The sequence below is a fragment of the Dendropsophus ebraccatus genome, chromosome 9 (assembly GCF_027789765.1).
Source record: "Dendropsophus ebraccatus isolate aDenEbr1 chromosome 9, aDenEbr1.pat, whole genome shotgun sequence".
NCBI lineage: Eukaryota > Metazoa > Chordata > Amphibia > Anura > Hylidae > Dendropsophus > Dendropsophus ebraccatus.
This window is the reverse complement of record NC_091462.1, coordinates 111,027,947-111,035,678: the sequence shown is the minus strand read 5'-3', so window position 1 is coordinate 111,035,678 and position 7,732 is coordinate 111,027,947. Positions and strand designations below refer to the sequence as shown.

The 7,732-nt window shown below is 48.9% G+C and overlaps 1 protein-coding gene across 5 annotated transcripts in view; it reads left to right on the top strand.

Annotated features, from left to right (window-relative positions):
- Positions 1–7,732, top strand: part of LOC138801497 (uncharacterized) — a 120,649-nt gene that overhangs the window by 54,362 nt on the left and 58,555 nt on the right. The gene's annotated exons all lie outside the window — the stretch shown is intronic.

Here is a 7,732-nt window from a genome sequence, read left to right as displayed (position 1 = left end):
AGCAAACACTGGATCCTCTGCAGGGCTTTTACCTTCTCAGGCTGATTAGGGTCAGAAACACCTGACCCCAAAACCTGACCTGGATCGGGGGGAAGGGAATGGCAAGTCCCACTACCAAAACCTACCTGCCATTCCATGTAAGTCCAGGCCCGGCAATAATAAATAATAGCTCAGCAGCATAACACTGCTGAGCACAGATGCCTCCTGGACTCACCATCTCACGCTCCGTATTAACCTGGGTGAGATGTACATCCCCTCGAGCACTTTACCAGTGACCTGTCCACATATCCCCCCCCTCTTCTTCAGACCGGAGGGCTGAGCGTATTGTCCCCACAGACAGTGTACCCTTGATAGGGCGTCAGCATTTGCCTGTAACTTTCCTGGCCGGTGTTCCACCATGAAATTAAAGTTTTGGAGGGACAGAAACCATCTAGTCACCCTTGCATTTTTCTCCTTGTTTATTTTCATCCATGTTAGGGGGGCATGGTCTGTCACTAACCTGAATCTCCTGCCTAGTAAGTAGTACCTCAGGGACTCTAGGGCCCACTTCACTGCCAGACATTCTCGCTCCACAATGGCGTAGTTTTTCTCGGCCGGGGATAGCTTCCTACTCAAGTACATCACCGGGTGCTCCTCGCCATTCACGACCTGTGAGAGGACGGCACCTAACCCTGTATTAGAGGCGTCTGTCTGTACTAGAAACTCTCGCCTAAAGTCAGGGGTAACTAGCACAGGTTGTTGGCACAGGGCAGATTTAAGGCTTTGAAAAGCCTTCTCGGCCTCTGGAGTCCATGTCACCATTGCGGACTTCGCACCCTTTGTCAGGTCAGTTAGTGGGGCTGCAACTGAAGCAAAATTTGGCACAAACCTTCGGTAATAGCCCGTAATACCCAGGAAAGCTCTGACCTGTTTCTTTGTGAGGGGTTGAGGCCAATTCTGTATTGCCTCAATTTTATTTAGTTGTGGTTTCACTAACCCCCTTCCAATAATGTAGCCCAGGTATTTGGCCTCCTCTAAGGCTAGTGCACACTTCTCTGCATTGATGGTTAACCCTGCATCACTTATGGCATCTAACACCGCCTGGACCTTACAGAGGTGACTTTCCCAATCAGGGCTAAAAATGACCACATCATCGAGGTAGGCCGCGGAGTAATCACGATGTGGTCGCAGAATCAAGTCCATCAACCTCTGAAAAGTGGCAGGGGCTCCATGTAACCCGAATGGCATCACTACGTATTGGAAGAGCCCATCAGGGGTGGAGAATGCGGTCTTCTCTCTAGCCTTAGGAGTGAGGGGGATCTGCCAGTAGCCCTTAGTAAGATCGAGGGTGGTTATGTACCTGGCATTACCCATCCTTTCTATCAACTCATCTACCCTGGGCATGGGGTAGGCATCGAACTTTGAGATCTCATTTAACTTTCTAAAATCATTACAGAACCTCCAAGTTCCATTGGGCTTTGGGATTAACACAATCGGGCTGGACCACTCGCTCTGGGACACCTCAATGACTCCTAGGTCAAGCATATGTTTTACCTCGGATGATACCGCCTCCCTCCGTGCTTCTGGTATCCTATAGGGTTTAAGGTTTACTCTGCTTCTAGGCTCAGTTTCAATATGATGACTAATGAGATGCGTACGCCCTGGGAGGTCAGAAAACTTGTCTTTATTTTTCTGCAGGAACTCCTTAGCTTCCTGCTTCTGTGACACTGATAGGGTGTCACCAATCCTGACCGGAGGGATTGGTGGTGACAGATGACCAACAGGATTTGTCGCCACCAAGGATTCCCTGTCTTTCCAGGGCTTGATCAAGTTTATGTGATAAACTTGGAAAGGCTTCCTTCTACCTGGTTGGTGTACCTTGTAGTTGACCTCACTGATCTTCTCTACAATTTCATAGGGACCCTGCCACTTTGCTAAGAATTTGCTTTCTACCGTGGGAACAAGTATGAGGACCCGGTCACCTGGGCTAAATGTCCTGATTCTTGCAGAACGATTGTAAATTCTGCTTTGGCCCTCTTGCGCCCTCTGGAGGTGTTCCCTTACTAGGGGCATTACAGTGGCTATACGGTCCTGCATTTGTGCTACATGCTCTATAACACTCTTGTATGGGGTGGACTCACTTTCCCATGTCTCTTTCGCTATATACAACAAACCCCTAGGGTGACGACCATAGACTAATTCGAAGGGAGAGAACCCTGTGGACGCTTGGGGTACTTCCCTAATAGAAAACATCAGGTAAGGTAGTAAGTGATCCCAATCACGACCATCCTTTTCCACCACCTTTTTTAACATATGTTTCAGGGTTTTATTAAACCTCTCCACTAACCCGTCTGTCTGTGGGTGATATACAGAGGTACGTAGGTGTGAGATTTTAAACAGTTTGCATAGCTCTTTCATCACCTTTGACACAAATGGGGTACCTTGGTCAGTCAAGATTTCCTTGGGGATCCCCACCCTGGAAAACATATAAAACAATTCCCGTGCAATGGTTTTAGAGGCAGTGTTTCTTAGGGGTACAGCCTCAGGATAGCGGGTCGCGTAGTCTAATACAACTAGAATGTACTGGTGTCCCCTAGCCGACTTTACAATGGGACCCACCAAGTCCATTGCGATCCGGTCAAAAGGTACCTCTATGATGGGGAGCGAAACCAAAGGACTGCGGAAATGCGACACTGGAGCCCTAAGCTGACATGTGGGGCACGACTCACAGTATTTTTTTATGTCAGCATAAATCGCAGGCCAATAAAACCTCTGGAGGACTCTCTCCTGCGTTTTATCTGTCCCCAAGTGGCCCCCAAGGACATGATTATGGGCCATGTCGAGTACCTGACGCCGGTACGACTTAGGCACCAGAAGCTGTTCCACAACCTCATCATTAATCTTAGTGACTCTATAGAAGAGATCATTAGTCATAGAAAAATGTGGAAACTTTTTCTCAGCTTCTGGTTCCTGAGGTACCCCATTCATAACAGTGACCTGCTCTCTCGCATTTTTGAGAGTGGGGTCCTGTAATTGTGCAGTACCAAAATTATCTCTAGACACCTCTAAGTCTGGAACATTCTGCTCAGTAGGAGGAGCCTCTTCCTCACCAGCCAGGACCAGCAAAGGAAAAGCATCATTTTCATCCTGTACATTTTTATCATTTACCGTGGGTAATGCAATAGACTTAGGGGTATCCTCACTCCTTTCAGGGGATTGTTGTTTTCCCCATAGAGCCCAGAACAATGGAAAATCACGCCCCAATATCACATTATGCATAAGGTTTTTAACCACACCCACTTCATATTGTACAGCGCCTAGTTCAGTCCCGACATTAGCCAGTACTATAGGGTAAACCTTTGTATCGCCATGTATGCATACCACGCTCATATGTCTTTCTGGCACAAAGTCCCCAGTCACCAGGCTGGCATGCACCAGGGTGACAAGGCTTCCTGAGTCCAGCAACGCCTTAACAGGGAAGTTATTGACAGTAATGTGGCAGACTTGCGGTTCAGTCTCTAGTCCAGTGACAGCAACAAAAGACGGTTCCGCAAATAGCGACTGACGCCGGCTAGCGTCACACTCCATAGGCTCAGTGATAAGAGGGCAATGGGCAGACACATGTCCCGTCTCATGGCATCTCCAGCACTGGATAGGGCCTGGTCTCCTTGGCAGGGAGTCCTTTTTAGGGCCACTTAGCCACCGGGGACCACCACCAGTCTTTTGCCCCTGAGACGCCTCCTGAGCGCTCTTCCCTCTATCAGCACCCCTCCACACTCCCCCAATAGATGGAAGTCTCTTACCAGATGATGGCACAGATCTGGCACTCCGGGGAGGTGAAGGTGCTGCAGGAACATCACGGAGGTAGTCCTCAGTCGCCTGAAACCTCTCGACAAGGTTGACAAGTTCGTCGGCACTCCTAGGGTCACCTTGTCCCACCCAGCGTTGCAGATCAGCAGGGAGTGCTCGTAGGTAGCGATCCATCACGACCCTCTCTAGGATCTGTGCAGGAGTAGAGGTGTCTGGCTCCAACCATTTTCTTGCCAGATGAATCAGGTCATACATCTGGGACCTCACTGACTTGTCCAGACTGTAGTAACTCCTAGTCGGGCGAGTATCTCTGCTCTTAGCCGAGGGTAGTCCTTGACCTCTTGCTCACTGAGGTCATAATAGGCCTTTTGAGGTTCGCCTGTTAAATATGGAGCAATCACTTCTGCCCACTCAGTGGAGGGTAACTTTTCTCTCTCAGCCACACGCTCAAAGACAGTTAAGTAGGCCTCAACATCGTCATCAGCAGTCATCTTTTGCAGCGCTCGCTGCACAGCTCTTCTCACAGACAAAGTCTCTGGCGCGGCTACTGCCACCAGCTGGGGATTAGCACCTGCAGGCGCCTCTTGTTTCGCTATCAGGTGCTCAATGAGTTTCTGTTGTTGAGCCATTGCTTGCTGATGTGCAGCCATTGTCTGTTCATGGCGCAGGTTAGCGGCTGCCTGATCCTGTTTAGCGGCTGCCTGAGCCTGTTGTTGTGCGGCCAATGCCTGTTGTTGTGCGGCCAATGCCTGTTGTTGTTGCAAACTCACTTGCATTAACTGCTTCATCATCTCCTCCATGTTGCTTGACTGTTTTTGGAGTGAAGCAGAAGCCTTCACCCAGGACATAAGCCGCTGCAGCCAAGTTGATGCACACCGTTGCCCATAGCAACCGTTTTTTTGCCCGCTCCGCAGCACCAATTGTAGGGATCTTCCCGGGGGATGGTGTGTGTGGACACAGTTCACAGCAGACTTGGACTTGTAAAATAACAGCTTGGAGTTTATTTGCAGCATAAACCGTCCATCAAACAAAATACAGCAGCACCGTGGTTTAAGAATAAAACAAACAAAAAGGTCTTGCCCGTCTGGGCGCTTACTAACAGGTTAGCTCACCTATCTAACACTTATCACAGTGCGTCTTTCACCTGGATACCGCAGGGTATATATATATATATGCTCCAGCAGAGGCTTTATTCCCAGGTTGCTCCCAAACAGACACCCAGGCTGATCACTCCTGGCTGAGAGCAAACACTGGATCCTCTGCAGGGCTTTTACCTTCTCAGGCTGATTAGGGTCAGAAACACCTGACCCCAAAACCTGACCTGGATCGGGGGGGAAGGGAATGGCAAGTCCCACTACCAAAACCTACCTGCCATTCCATGTAAGTCCAGGCCCGGCAATAATAAATAATAGCTCAGCAGCATAACACTGCTGAGCACAGATGCCTCCTGGACTCACCATCTCACGCTACGTATTAACCTGGGTGAGATGTACATCCCCTCGAGCACTTTACCAGTGACCTGTCCACAATATATATATATATATATTACAGCAGGACCTCTATACAGAAAACAACTAGAAGAACCAGCACATACAGAACACTTAGTTTGCAGAGCCTACCTGCTGCCCTCTATTAGGTCATGTGTCCGATCACATGGCCCGTGACATCATCAAAGGTCCTTCACACTAAAAGGTCCTTTTCTACTCGGCTGTAGGGATGTAGGGAAGATTTGTGAAGGAAGACAGGTGCCCGGGGACCCCAGTATGGATCGGTGGGCCCCTAACTGTCACATGCGGCCTGTAGGGGCCCAGTCCCCTTTGTTACTACACTTTTATTTCTTTTTTACTAACAAAAAAATGTAGTAACAAACGGGACTGGGCCCCTAGAGGAGCTGTGGGCCCCTGCATTTGCCCTAGTTAGCCAGGTGCTGACGCTGGCCCTGCTGCCATAGCAACCGCAATAGCCGTCAAGCTTTTGGCTGGGGTCAGTCAGTCCTCCCTCTACCTTCAAGAGGGAAGGGTGTGTTACCTTGCTGCTCCTCAGGGAGAAGGCCGCTGCTTAGTATTCTTCAGTTCATTATCTCCAAAACGTATTCCGGTCCAGTCCAGACCCGACTTATTCTCAAGATTCTCGTCTATTCTCAATTCTGGGTACATCTCCTCAGTCTCCATACTCGTTTCAGCAAGTATCCTCCTCATTATCGCTATACCCAGCATCATTCTCAAGGGAACTACTACTCCCATCCTCTGTAAAGATCTCCCTAACTACAGTGTCACTATCATATTATGGCCTATTTCAGCACCACCCATCTCCTCAGTTGTATTTGACTCTGCCTATTCCTGGTTGCATCCAGAGACTGTTGCTACTAGTATTCACCGTGTTAATAAACGCACAACTCCCGTTGGCATTGGTCTACTTATTGGTGCCTTGACTAAGGGCAATGAAGAATCTGGGATCCCGCAGGGTCAGGTTCCCGTATGCACACTGCTGCTATAATGTGCCTGCACTCACACTCGGCTATACACACTGCTGCTATAATGTGCCTGCACTTACACTCAGCTATACACACTGCTGCTATAATGTGCCTGCACTCATACTCGGCTATACACACTGCTGCTATAATATGCCTGCACACACACTCAGCTATACATGCGGTGCCCTGGCCCCTGGGGGCCACTCCGCAATACAGATGTTGGATGGGTGCAGGAATCGGGGCAGCTGTAGGAAGTAGTGGTCATGGTTTAGGCACGAGGGTGCTACAGCTGGAAGCCGGGCTCCTGACCATGCGGGAATACTGGGCATGCGATTCTTCGTTGTCCTTAGTCAGGACACCAATGATCACACCAATGCCAAGGTTCAGAAACAACGGTAGTTGTGTATTTATTGTAACGGTGGTAACTAGTAGTAACAGTCTCTCCGGATGCAACCGGGAATATGGCAATCTTGAATAAAGCAGAATAATGGGTGATGCTGCAATAGGCTGTGAGATTAGCGTGCTGAATAATGGGAGTAGTAGTGATACTGAAGCAGAGATGCTGGGTGGAATGAGACTTGAATGAAATACTTGCTGTTGATGATTTGGGAAGATGATGATGAGAGGAGCTGAAGAATGACTGAAGAATCGACACCCAGATGAGAATCTTGAGACTTGAGACAGGAACACAGCCAGTGGACTGGAGCAGCAGAGCACACGCAGGTCTCTCTCTCTTAGCAGGGAGAGAGGACAAACACAACTTGTCTCCTGAAGGTGGAGGACAAGACTCGACTCACGACCTACCCCCTCTGTGGCAGGGAATAGACTGAGGTAGCACAGGAAGTCACATGGTAACCCCAGCCAAAAGCTCGATGACCATTGGTGTTACCATGGAAGCAGGGCACAGTCACGTGACATCCAGCCATTGACTCATCACACCATTAGGCATATACAGAGGAATATACATGAGGAGTACCATCCTTGAACACTAGGAGGCGACATAATACCTTTTGACACTGATACCTGAATTCACATGCAATAAATGACTGAAATGGCAGACCTAAATACTGAGAAGGGGGACACAATACACGCAGTTTGCAGTGGACCATAGCTTTCCAGAACAGAACTGTTTATAATGAAAGTGTGAGCATAAGAAGGGCTGTTCTGGGACACTGCATACACACTGCTGCTATAATGTGCCTGCACTCACACTCGGCTATACACCCTGCTTCTATAATGTGCCTGCACTCACACTGCTGTATAGAAATGTTTGTTACTGTCCTCCTGCACAGCTTTGTGATTCTCACTTCCTGATTGGTTCATGCTGAACACACCCCCTTCCCCATTGCTGTCATGTGACCACACAGACCTCTGACTGCAGCCCTGCTTCTCTATTACAGTACGTAAACACATGACAAGTTATCCTGGAATGTTTCTAGCATCTCTATATGCAGTATCAGTCTGCTGAGC